This window comes from Panthera uncia, chromosome B1 (genome assembly GCF_023721935.1).
Source record: "Panthera uncia isolate 11264 chromosome B1, Puncia_PCG_1.0, whole genome shotgun sequence".
NCBI lineage: Eukaryota > Metazoa > Chordata > Mammalia > Carnivora > Felidae > Panthera > Panthera uncia.
In genome coordinates, this window is record NC_064811.1 from 42,313,325 (window position 1) to 42,326,865 (window position 13,541).

Genomic DNA, 13,541 nt, shown 5'->3' on the forward strand with positions numbered 1-13,541 from the left:
CTCTATTTTTTTTTTAATTTTTTTTTAACGTTTATTTATTTTTGAGACAGAGAGAGACAGAGCGTGAACAGGGGAGGGGCAGAGAGAGAGAGGGAGACACAGAATCTGAAACAGGCTCCAGGCTCTGAGCTGTCAGCACAGAGCCTGACGCGGGGCTCGAACTCACAGACCGTGAGATCATGACCTGAGCCGAAGTCGGACGCTTAACCGACTGAGCCACCCAGGCGCCCCGAGAAACCTATCTTTTAAAGTAGATTATTTAGATGAGATCAGAAAGGCTACTTCAGGTGTTTTTTTAAATTAATTCTATTACTTTTCATTTCAGCTAAGGTGTCATTTTCTGTTTATTTCCCAAGATTCCAGGGGGCAACCTACTGCAGCCTTCTCACATGGACTAAAACCTTGCAGGGGAGCTAATGTTCTGCACTTTGGCTTCTCAGGCAAGAGGAATGGTGAGAGACGAGTGTCTGAGGGTGTCATTCCTAGCAGGAGCGAGAGTAAATGGCACCAAGAAGGGAAATTGGGGTGAGCAGAACTTGGGAATTGGCAAAAATCTTTGAGAACTAAAGCTTGTCAGTGGTTAGCCTCCTGGAAGCAGGCCCTGTACTCTGTCTAATTATGCTCCCTGATGTATACATTGGATTGTGGAGATGCTCCAAGAAATACAAGTGACGTCTGATACCCAGAGCAGACAACATGACTGTTCCAGAAAATTCTTTGGTCGCAATTGGAAGACACCAGTGAATTAGGATTTGAGTACCCTAGAGAGAACACTTTTGGCTCAAAACAAAAGATGGGTTGGGTTCCAGATAAAAAGGAGAAAACTCCATTCTTGGACTATGTCGGTGGTTCTTAACGTTGGTTGCCAACTGCAATCACCTGAGGGTCTGTTAAAATTCCTGAGGCCTGAGTCTCATCCCTAGAGATTCTGATTTCATTTGTTTGGGATGATGCTTGGCCACTGGGGCTTTTTTTTTTTAAACTTCTGATGTGCACCCAAGGTTGGGAACCATTGGGTTAGAGGGTGGAAGAATGGAGTGACCTTGGAAGTCACAGGAGGAAACTTGGAGGGAAGAGGAAGGGCCTGGAACAGCCTAAGTAGAGAAGTTCGTACTGCAGGGCCTTCTGCGACCCCATCCTCCAGGCTGCCATAAACACTGTGAAGAGAAGAGCGAGAAAGAGAAGGAAATAGGGAAAGGCTGGGATTTCAGGACGGTGGCGTGGAACTGGGTCATGGAACCTTCTGTTTGGGGGCTGCTGTTGGTCTCAGTTACAATAGCTGTGACGCAGCAACTCCCTGGTGAGGCTGGTACAGGAAGCAGAGAACATGTAAATGGCGCCTCTTGCGGGAGTTTTTTCCTTCTCGCTCCCCTCTGGGCCTCTCTGCACAGGGTATGCTGTGCCTAACATCTCATTTCCCTTGCATTCTGCGTTTTCCAGGCATGGGAAGGAAGGCAAAGAGAAGGCTTCCTCTGACCGGGAAGTATCTGGCAGAATCTGGTATAATCTGGCCTATGGTCTGCGGAGTGGATACTCTGAAGCCGCATTTTCCCCAGTGTGTTCCTTAGACACTGGCTCCTCCGGGTGTCCTTCCCCGGGGCCACACAAGCTCGGGAAAGGCAGCGAGCCTCAGCGCCCTCACTGACATTCGCAGTGCGCGGTAGTCATGCTCTGAGACCTCCCGCAGAAAGAAACCTGTTTTGTTTTGTTTTGTTTTGTTAACCCTCCTCTCCCTAACTCATCTGGCCGTGGAATTGTGTTGTTTTTTTTTTTTTCCTCCTTAGCACATTAACATCTTGCCTCTTTCTCATGACACACTTTTGGGAAACTGCCCCAGGAACCACAATCAGTGGCTTCATTCACAAGGGACAAAGAAGGCAGCTGCATCCTGCACTCGCGAAACGGGGCAAGAACCCCAGTTGGGCCCTGGCCTCTCACTGTAACTGTGCCCTTCTTCCACCCCTTCTGCGGCTTCCTCCCGGTTGCCATGGCTACGCCCCTGGAGAGTCAGGACCAGGCCTTCTCTTTCTTCCCCACCACCCCTCTTACCCACCCCCTTGGTGTCTCCAAGGGCGCTGAACACTGAGTAGGTGATGTTTTGGAACACTGATTGATTGAGAGTTTGGGATTTCATCTGGGCCATCTGCAGGTGAGCTGGGAAGGAGGAGAAGGCAGTGCCCGAGGATTTGCTTCTACAGATCCGGTAGAAGTGCGGGGCTAGAGGGTGGGAGAGGGCACGTCTGGGAGCTCACACAACCTCGGCGTTGCCTTTAAAAAAAAAAAAACAAACGCTATGATCATAAATATTTCACCAATTAGGAGTGGCAAAGGGCACAATGGAAAAAGAAAACATTTTGGTTTCTTGGTATGTTTGGTTCAGGGGTGAATTTTTCTTTCAGTAATATTTCTGGTCATGTTTCTTGCTAGGATGTTGTTTTTGTAATAAGTAATTTTCTTTTAAGTTTGAGAAGAAAAGAATGTCCTACTTTCTCCTCTGTCTCTCACTGGTGATCATGTGTTCAAAGCCCCAAACCAGACACATGGCCTGATGCACAGCCTGACAGGGTATTCGAAATAGGGGGTCTGATGAGACAGAGTGGTTGAAATGAAGGTGCCCGTTTGAGAAAATTTGGTCTCCTGGCTGCTGACATTGAGTAGGGTCATTTCTAAATTATAGAGACAGTGAAGCCCATTTTGGTATCCATTGATGAAAACTGGGTGTCCATGTATTTTCTAAATTGATATCCACATTAAAAAGGATCTATTTATTGCTACAATGTCAAGAGCGGCCTTCTCTGAGGGGTGGGGGGAATAGAAATTCTATTCAGTGCCTAAGTGCATGAAAGCCCTGGTTATTTCTAGTCTGCTCTCTACCCAAGCCCAGGCTTGGGTGTTTTATGAATGAAAGGTTTGTGGACATCTGTTTCATGCAAACCAAGTGCCTGGGAAAACCTCACACTACTGGTTCTGTCTCCCAGACGGCTGAGAAGGCTTCCCAGGGTCTGAAAGTATCAATTCTTAAGGCGTGAGCACCAGCGGAGGATTATAATTTAAATCAGCTGGTTCTTAATTTCTTAAGTGTGGAAAAAAAGTGGGTGATTAGGAGTATGGGCGTGTGTGTGTGTGTGTGTGTGTGTGTGTGTGTGTGTGATGGGTTAACATTTGTGGAGTATCTGCTATGTGCTGAGAATATTATATATCTATAGTATACATAAACTGATATCTGTCTCTCTATAGATTTGTATCTGAAAGACATGTATACTTATATAACTAGTCTTTATATATCTGGTATATGTATAATGGCTATATACATATAAATTGATATAACTGTGTATCACTTTCAGATATATGTCTGAATATACGTCAATATATATCCATATATCTGACTATATATCAATATGTATCGATATATGTCTATATATCTATATCTGTCTATATACATCACTTTATTTTATTTTTACAGCTTTGTTTGATACTGATAAGGAGAAAAGGAGCTAGAGGTCAAAATTGGGCAGATAAATAGGCTTGCCCAGGGTCACACAGTGGAGCCTTATTCTCAGCTCAGGTCTGTCTGACTCCAAAGTATTCTTTCTGCTGCACGTTTTTTTTTTTTTTTTTTTTTTGACCATATCAACCTTTATAATCACCAGAAATGTATTCATTAAGACAGAGATGAGGTGGCAAACACGAGCCAACGATTATGCAGTGATCTCAGTCCCCATCTGAAACTCTCCATTTAAAATCCCACTTTCCTGGGGCACCTGGATGGCTCAGTTGGTCGAGCATCTGACTCTTGATTTGGGCTCAGGTCACGATCTCACGGCTCGTGAGATCGAGCCCCACGTCGGGCTCTGCACTGTCAGGGCAGAGCCTGCTTGGGATTCTCCGTCTGCCTCTCCCCTGCTCTCTCTTTCTCTGTCTCTCTCAAAACAAATAAATAAACATTATTTAAAAAAAAATCCCACTTCCCTGACATGACTGTCTATTCTGCTGACTTTTTCAGGCCTTGTTCCCTGGAGCTGTTCTTTGACCCCAGCTGTGCCCTCCAGTCCATCAACCTCTCTCTTGTCCCACCAGATTTCTTGCCTTTCCTTAGTGCATCTTCATAGTTCTTCCCTTGCCCACTGAATATGGCCGACCCTGTGTGCTGCCCACTGTCCTTCCTGTCTTCTCGTTCTGGAAGAACCCAGTCCCAACACCTGCCTTCTCTGTGCCTGCCTCCCAGCTGATAGGGGATTTGGGAAAAACTCTCACAGGTTGGTATTATTTCAATAATGTTCAACAATCTTGACACTGCCCAGTAATCTTATTGTGTCTTTCTAATTAGCTGGCTGCCCCCCCCCCCCCCCCCCCCCCCCCCCCCCCCCTCTCTCTCCTCTTTTTCTTTCTCCCCCCCTCCCCCTCCCCCCCGCCCCCCCCCCCCCCCCCCCCCCCCGCTCTGCAAACACCTGACTTCCCCTTCCTCCGGCCCTGTCACTCTGAGCCAGCGACTTCGCTTTCACACTTCTCGGAGAGAGTAGGTACCACCAAGAGGAACGCACCCTCCTTCCCTCTGCCGAATCTGCACGCCTCCCGGTGTTTGCACTTCACTCCCTTTCCTTGGCAAGGCTGGCATCCGCTGCCGTGAGTCCAGCCAGGACCAAGGACGGGGGCCTCTGTTCTGCTCCATGGGGGCCTCTCCGTGTGCCCGGCTTCCCAGGGCAGCTCCCAAAAGAGGACACTGATCGGAAGCTGCATCGCCTTTGAGGCCCTACCTCAGAAGTCACGGGGCATCTTTTCCAAAGTGCTCTATTGCTTAAGGCATTCACAGAGACCTGCCCCGGGGGCAAAGGGACGAGACGAGGAGATGCACACTCGGCCACTTGATAGAGGGGTAGCAGTTTCTGGAAGAGCATGTGGGACGGACGCGTGGTCCTGACCCTTTGAGGGAAATACAATCTGTTGCAATTTATCCTTTTCCTTTTTTTTCTTTTAGAAAGAGAGAGCGAGAGAGCAAAAGCATGGGTGCATGTGTGCACCTGAGCAGGGGAGAGAGGCAGAGAGAGAGAGAGAGGGAGAGAATCCCAAGCAGTCTCCACGCTCAGCACCCACGACGCCGGGATCATGACCTGAGCCGAAATCAATAGTTGGACGCTCATCTTACGGAGCCACCCAGGTGTCCCTGCTCTTTTTCTTCTAGTTCTCGTTTAGAGTCTGGGTTCCATGTCACCCATCTGTCTAGATTAGTTGCCCCAGACAAGTCAAGGCATCCCCTTCCCGCCTTTGCGGTTCTTATAAAAATTCTGCATTACACAATTATTTCTGTGGCAGTTTTGTTTACCATCTGTTGTTCAGGGTCTGTCGCTAGCGTCGACTGGGTGCTTCTCAAGGACAGGACTATGTTTTTCCTACTCACCCCTGATCTTCAGCGCCTCCCAGTACCTGGCATGCAACAAGCCCCAAATAAACACCCACCCATGAATAATCTGACGAGGGGTGAGTGAAATCTGCCGCCCCCACCCCCTAAAATAACACGGATTCAGATGGCGTTCGGTCGTGAGTTCATCCTGAACTCATACATCAAGTGACTGCAAACGGAAAGGGGTGAGATGCAAACTGCAGTTGTAACGTGGTAAACGGCGTTGATTCCGCTGGCGTTGGTGGATGTTCAGCCCAGAAAACCACAGAAGCAAGTAGGCGTTGCTCCAAAGGAGGCACTTGCAAAACCAGGGGCCCTCTCAAAACTTCTCTCAGAAGTTTCATCTGAGAGACTGGTTACTACTCAGAGGGCTGATGTCCTTCAGCCAGAGGGGATCTGGCAAAATGCACAGAAAGGAGAACTCCTCTCCCTGACTTGTCCACCTTCAATCAGAGACTCTGGGCTCAAATTAAATAAAAGAATGGTAAGTAATTCATTTAAACTCAGAATTCTAAACTGTTAGAGAGCCAATGGGTGCAGTTGTTTTTTTTTTTTTTTTTCATCCATAACAACATAAAAATTCTTATTTTCCTAAGGTAATTGGTAGGAAGGTTCACACTGAACAAATTAAGAAAAGATATGAAAGTCTGGGAGCCTTGGACTGTGTCGATTTCTGAAAGAATGACTGGTTAGCTCAACGTAATGAATAATTAATGGGATTTTGGTGCCCTCCCTCAGGAGTCTAGACTAGGAATGTAATGAGAGCCACAAATGTGAGTCACATATGTAAATCAAATTGTCTAGTAGCTGTATGAAAAGAGTAAAAAGAAAAAGGTGAAATTAATTTTAACAACGTGTTAATTTAACCCCACCTATCTAAGATATTATCACTTTAACATATAATAAATATGATATTAACGAGATATTTTACATTCCTGTTTTTGGTACCTCATCTTGGAAGTACGGTATATATCTCACACTTACAGCACATCTCAGTTCCAACTAGTCACCTTTCAAGTGCTCATTAACTACAAGTGCCTGGTGGTTACATTTTGGAGATAAGGTTCAGGCCGAAAGCCAGGCCTCTTGTACCAAGTCGCCAAGCTGAGAATGTAAAGGAAAAGTTCTCGAAGGGAATTAAAAGTGCTCCTCGAGTGAACCCACAAATGATAAGAAAGCAAGAGTCTTGTTGCTGATACGGAGAAAGTCTGAGTGGTGTGGATAGAAGATCAAAGCAGCTACAACATTCCCTTAAGCCAAAGGCTAATCCAGGGCAAGGCCTTACCTCTCTTCAATTCTGTGAAGGCTGAGGAGAGGTGAGGAAGATGCAGAAGAAAAGTCTGAAGCCAGCAGAGGTCGGTTCGTGAGGTTTCAGGAAAGAAGCCGTCTCCGTAACGTAAAGTGCAAGGCGAGGCAGCAAGTGCTGATACAGAAGCTGCAGCAAGTTACCCAGAAGGTCTCACTCAGATAATTCATAAAGGTGGCTACACTAAACAGATTTGCAATGTAGATAAAACAGCCCCCTATTAGAAGAAGATGCCATCTGGGACTTTCACAGCTAAAGAAGAGTCAAGGCCTGGCTTCAAAGTTTCAAAGGACAGGCTGACTCTTTTCTTGTTAGGGTCTAATGCAGCTGTGACTTTACACTGAAGCTAATACTAACCATTCTGAAAGTCCTAGGGCCCTTTAGAATTACACTAAATCCACTCTACCTGTATCCTATAAATAGAACAACAAAGCCCAAATGACAGCACATCTGTTGACAACGTGGCTTACTTCATGTTTTAAGCCCACTGTTGAGACCTACTGCTCAGAAAAGAAAAGATTCCTTTCAAAAGATTACTGCCCATCGACAATGCTCCTGGTCACCCAAGACCTCTAACAGAGATGGACAATGAGATTAATGTCATTTGCAGGCCCTCTAATACAATGTCCATTCTGCAGCCAATGGATCAAGGAGTTGTTCTGACTTTCAGGTCTTATCATATCATAAGGCTATAACTGCCATAGGTCATGCTTCCTCTTAGATCTGGGCAAAGTAAGTTGAAAACCTTCTGGAAAGGATTAGTGATCCAGGATACCATTAAGAACATCCATGATTCATGGGGAGAGATCCAAATATCAATATGAACAAGAGTTTGGAAGACGTTGATTCCGAGCCTCGTGGATGACTGGGAGGGGTTCAGGACTTCAGTGGAGGAAGTCACTGCAGACATGGTGGAAATAACAAGAGAACTAGAACGACAAGTGGGGCCTGGCGATGTGACGGAATTTCTACAATCTCAGGGCAAAACGTGAACAGATGAGGGGCTGCTTCCCATGGATGAGCACAGACAGTGGTTTCCTGAGACGGAGTCCACTCCTGGGGAAGACGCTGTGAAGACTGTGGAAATGGCAGCAAAGGAGTTAGAACACAGAATATTCCATAAACTTAGCTGCTAAAGCAGCAGTAGGGGTGCCCGGGTGGCTCAGTCGGTTAAGCGGGCAGCTCTTGATTTCAGCTCCGGTCATGATCTCACAGTTTGTGAGATCGAGCCCCACCTCAGGCTCTGTGCTGACGGTGTGGAGCCTGCTTGGGATTCTCTCTCTCCTCTCTCCGCCCCTCCCCTGCTCACTCTTTCTGTCTCTCTCTCAAAAAAAAAAAAAAAAAAAAAAAAAGAAAAGAAAAGAAAAGAAAAGAAAAGAAAAAACAACAGCAGAGTTTGAGAGGACTGACTTCAATTTGGAAAGACGTTCTGTTGTGGGTAGAATGCTATCAAACAGCATCACATGCTACAGAGAAATGTTTTGTGAAAGCAACAGTCAATCGATGGGACAGGCTTCATTGTTGTCTTATTTGAAGAAATTGCCACAGCCACCACAACATTCAGCCATCACCACCCCGAGGAGTCAGCAGCCTTCAACATCAAGCCTCCAACCAGCAAAATCATTATGACTCACCGAAAGCTCGGATAAGGGTTAGCATTTTCTAGCAAAAAATTATTTTTCCGGGGCGCCTGGGTGGCTCAGTCGGTTAAGCGTCCGACTTCAGCTCAGGTCACGATCTCGCGGTCCGCGAGTTTGAGCCCCGCGTCGGGCTCTGGGCTGATGGCTCAGAGCCTGGAGCCTGCTTCTGATTCTGTGTCTCCCTCTCTCTCTGCCCCTCCCCCGTTCATGCTGTGTCTCTCTCTGTCTCAAAAATAAATAAATGTTAAAAAAAAAATTAAAAAAAAATTTTTTTTCCATCAAGGTATGTACATTGTATTTTTTAGACATAATGCTATTACACATTTAGGCTACAATATAGTGCAAACAAACTTTTAATAGGCACTGGAGAACCAAAATATTCATTTGACTTGCTTTATTGCAATATTCCCTTTATTGCCGTGCTCTGGAACCAAACCTACCATATCTCTGAGGTATGTCTGTGTGCCATGATACATGTGCCCATTTATTTGTTTAACTTACGTTTCCCCCAGAAGACAGAAAGTCTTGCGTATAAAACATTAGTCTAGTCCCTAGATCTAAAGCACTGAACCAGCATTTAAAGTATGTCCCTGCTTGTCTAAGGTTTAATTTTTAGTGGAGGGACGCTGAAAATAAACACATGAATGAGCACGTCGGCCACATCGTGTATCACATCCTTCCATGGTCTATCATCTCATAAATCACTTAATGAGAAAAGCAATGCAGAAAAACAAAAGAGGTAAGGGAATAAAGAACAATATGGGAGAGGTAAGGTCTCTTGTTTTAAGCAGAATGCTGAGGGAGGAGTTCACTGCTGATGCCTGAACAGACACGAATGAAGTGAAGGAGCGAGCCATGCAGGAATCTGGAGGGAGTGAAGTCTCGGCAAGAAGCATCGTAAGGACTAGGATGTTCATTGACATGGAGAAGTACTTGGAGAAAACTGAGTAGTGGGAGGTGGGAATCAAGATTTCAGTTGGGCCCTTTAAAAATTGAGTTGCCTACCTAGTTGGGGTGATACTAAAAAGTATCAACAGATAGGGGCACCTGGGTGGCTCAGTCAGTTAAGCGTCCGACTTCAGCTCGGGTCATGATCTCACGATTCATGAGTTCGAGCCCTGCGTCTGGCTCTGTATTGACAGCTCTGAGCCTGGAGCCTGCTTCAGATTCTGTGTCTCCCTCTCTCTCTGCCCCTCCCCTACTCATGCTCTGTCTCTCTCTGCCTCTCAAAAATAAATAAAAACATTAAAAAATATATATATCAGCAGATGGGACACCAGGCTGGCTCAGTTGGTGCAGCATGTGACTCTTGATCTCACGGTTGTAAGTTCGATCCCCATATTGGGTGCAGAGATTACTTAAAAATAAAATCTTAAAAAAAAAAATCGACAGATGTTCAACAGATGCTGGCCAATCAGAAAGGATTCTCCACTATTCAGAGCTGATGACACTTATAAACCAATGATAATACCATAGTGAAACATGCCAGTGAGTGTTAGCTCTGCCTATGAGATGTCCAAGTGGAGACATGTGATTCTGGAGTGCAGGAGAGGATCAGGGCTGGTGATGAGTGGTTTAAGACCATGGGATTATGGGAGGTGACGGGGAGGGGAAAGTGGGTGACGGACACTGAGGAGGGCACCTGTCGGGATGAGCACTGAGTGTTGTATGGAAACCAATTTGACAATAAATTTCATATTAAAAAAAAAAGACCATGGGATTGATGAGATCATCAACTGAGTGGGTATAGAGATATACAAATGAAAAGGTCAAGCACTGAGAAAGATAGCCTGCAAAGGTGAGAAGTGACCATTGAGGTAGAGGAAAACCAAGTAGGGGTGGCGTCCTAGGAGCCAAAGGGAGAATGTATTTCAAGGAGAGAGCAATCTATGGAGACAAGTGCTGCTGCAGGGTTGAGAAAATCACCGAAGACCCTTCGTTGGATTGGAAACGTGGAGGTCATTGGCTTTGACCAGGACGGTTTTAGTGGAGTTGCTGGGATAGAAGCCTGCTTGGAATGTGATCAAGAGATGACCAGAGCCGGAAAGTCTGCTTAACTCTTTGAAGACGGTGTGCTGTAAAGGGGAGCCGAGACATGGGGCTGGAGCAGGAGAGGGATGTAGGGACAACCAAGATATGTCCGTTGTTTGTTTCTTTGTTCCAGATGAGAGAAATTACGGTGTTTGCTTACTGATGGAAACGATCTGGCATAGAAGGCATCGATAAGAAGCTACCGCAGAGCAAATCTTTGAGCAGGTGGAAGGAAATTGAATGGAGCGCAGAATAGAACATAGACAGGTACATAATGCATCCTTTGCACCAGGGAAGGCAGAGTTTGTGGGCATGGATGTGGGATTGGTAGGGTTGGTGGGGGAGAACGTAGAAGTTCTCTTCTTCTTGCTTCCACGCGCTCAGTGAGATACAAAACAAGATCAGTGTATTTGGAAGGCACTACTCCAAGATGCTGTAAGTGTTCCGCTCTCATACGTGGAATTAGGGGCATTTTAAATGATCTCTTTGCCTTTTGTAGTTTTGATTTCTATCCAGAGTGTAATATTACACATTTTTTTCTGAGTAACATGTGTCTTCTCCCACTGTCCTCCTTTGCTGCCGCTCAGAAAGATGATCCTGACCATCCTGCCACTCACCAGTTGTATGTCCTTGAACTAGTTACTGACATTTCTTTGTGTCTTAATTTCTTTATTAGCAACGTGGAGATGATAATGTCTGTGCTATTTAGTCTGCTGGGTTGGAAGAGTATTAAATGAGAAAATGTATGCAAAAATAATTTAAAAAGAATCAGCATGGATATAAAATGTTCCTAGTGTGGTTATTTCTGGTCTGTGTAGGGAAGTCTGAGGCAGGGGCGGAATCTAAGAATAGGCCGATCATCCAACCACCTCTTACGAGCTAAGTCCTGAGAGCAAAAACTACTTTTCTGATTCCAACAGTGCTGCCTCCTTTTATCAAGCGTCTAATTAAGATTAAAAGCTTTGTGCCCAACTCTAGAAAACAAAATAGGGAGCATGTTTCCTTTGCTGTTACATTAAGTTAACTTTATTATTTGACACTCTAAGTGAAAATGTTTCCTACTGGGCCAGGTTTCTCCAGTTGGCTTCAGATACATTAATTGTGACATTTACCACAATTTTTGCATTTGTATTCAAAACCACCCAGAGAATATATGGCCATGATTATTCTTTTGTTATTTTTTTTCTCAAATTACCGTGATCTCATTGTTAGATATGCTTCAGCACATGGGTCCTGCCGGCTTGTCATCATTAGACACATTCATAGAAAGCTATAAATAAAAAAAAAATCACAAGATGAAGATAACACCACTTACTTAAGACACTTTGTATGAATTAAGTAATGATAGTGGAGTCACATAACTCTTCTACAAGTACAATCCTGAAGTGCTTTTGTGTTTCTTTGCATTTGAATATTTCATTGTGAGCCTCGAAGATTATAAAATGGAAAGACAAGGACTGGGTGGTTGTTGTTGTACCATGTGGACACGATTGAAGATAAATGCTCATTAATCTTTGCTTTCAACTTATTTACATCCTCTCCGTTTTTACTGTAAGACAGTATAACCCCAGCATTAAAGAACATTTTGAAAAATAAGAAAAACACCACCGTCTATCTCATCATCTGAATGTAACAATTTTCCCTTTTGTGTATTCTTTTTTTTTTGTTTGTTTAAAAAAAATTTTCTTAACATTTATTCATTTCTGAGAGACAGAGTATGAGCGGGGAAGGGGGAGAAAGAGTGGGAGACCCAGAATCCAAAGCAGGCTCCAGGCTCCGAGCTGTCAGCACAGAGCCTGATGCGGGGCTCAAACTCACGAACTGCGATACCATGACCTGAGACGAAGTCGGATGCTCAACCGACTGAGCCACCCAGGTGCCCCATCCCTTTTGTGTATTCTTGGTGCATCTTTGTTCTTCCACGTACATAGCTTTTCATGGTTGCAATCATAGTATGTATGCAGTTTTGAGTATAAATTTCTAGAGTTGCATTTATTTATTTATTAAGTTTATTTATTTATTTTGAGAGGGAGAGAGAGTGGGTGAGGAGTAGAGAGAGGGAGAGAGAGAGAATCCCGCACTGTCAGCATGGAGCCCAATGTGGGGCTCGAACTCATGAACCACGAGATCATAACTGATGAGGTTTTGGGGGGGTGATAGTGGGGTTCATGGAGTCCAGAGCCGATGATCAAGAAATAATTTTTGAAGATGTCTTTGGTGCAAAAAGGTGATTTTGTTGAAGCACAGGGACAGGACCATGAGGAGAAACTGGGTCTATACTATGAGGTTGGGGGAGGTAAAGTCCAGGGGAAGTTTCTAGTGAGATTTTTATATGCTAAAGAAGAGTCACAGGATTCTGGAGGCCTAGCTATTGTCAAGCTAGGATTGTTTTTCCCTCTAGCAAAGCGTTAACATTAAGACGGTAAGGAGTTCCTGGAGAAACACTTTACTCTGCCAGCCTCAAATATTTGTCAGCAGGCTGCAGGTTGTAAGGAAATTTAGTTCTATCTGCCGTTTCCTTCTGCCTCTGTTTCCCGCATCACTATGGAGGGGTGATGGAGACTTAGGTCCTGCCGGACTCTGCTCAGTATCAGTTAACCATTTGTTTTCCCCCTTTCTTTGTTCTTGGGCAGCCAGGAGTGCCTGAGGAATATCACACATATCCCACCTGGTTTGGGGGGGTGGGTGTTTGTGGCCCGTCAGCTTGCCTTATGCTCCCTCGTCAACAACCTGAACCAAAATCAAGAGTCGAATGCCTAACTGACTGAGCCCCGAGGTGCCCCTAGGATTGCACTTAAAAGAGGGTGTTCTGGGGTACAGAAAAATTGCCCAAGTTATGTTTCTATCTTTTGTTAAAACTAGACTGTATTAGAAAAACCCGGAGGTCAGACCTTACAGAGAGGAAAACCCTCTTGGTGGTGGTGGGGGGGGGGTGGTTGGAACACAAACTGGCTGGTTATGGCTGATGTCTTCTCAAGCGATCCTTGATTAAAATTTTGAGTAGTTTTGGCTTTGGTGTTGATGAAGATCTTATGGTTTTATACTGTCTCAGAACAAATTTCAACAACGAAATGTATTTCACAATTGCCATCTCTAATTTCACAGACCATCATGTTTCACGATTGTGTATGATAGATTGATTGCAAATGCGGGGCCAAATTTTCAT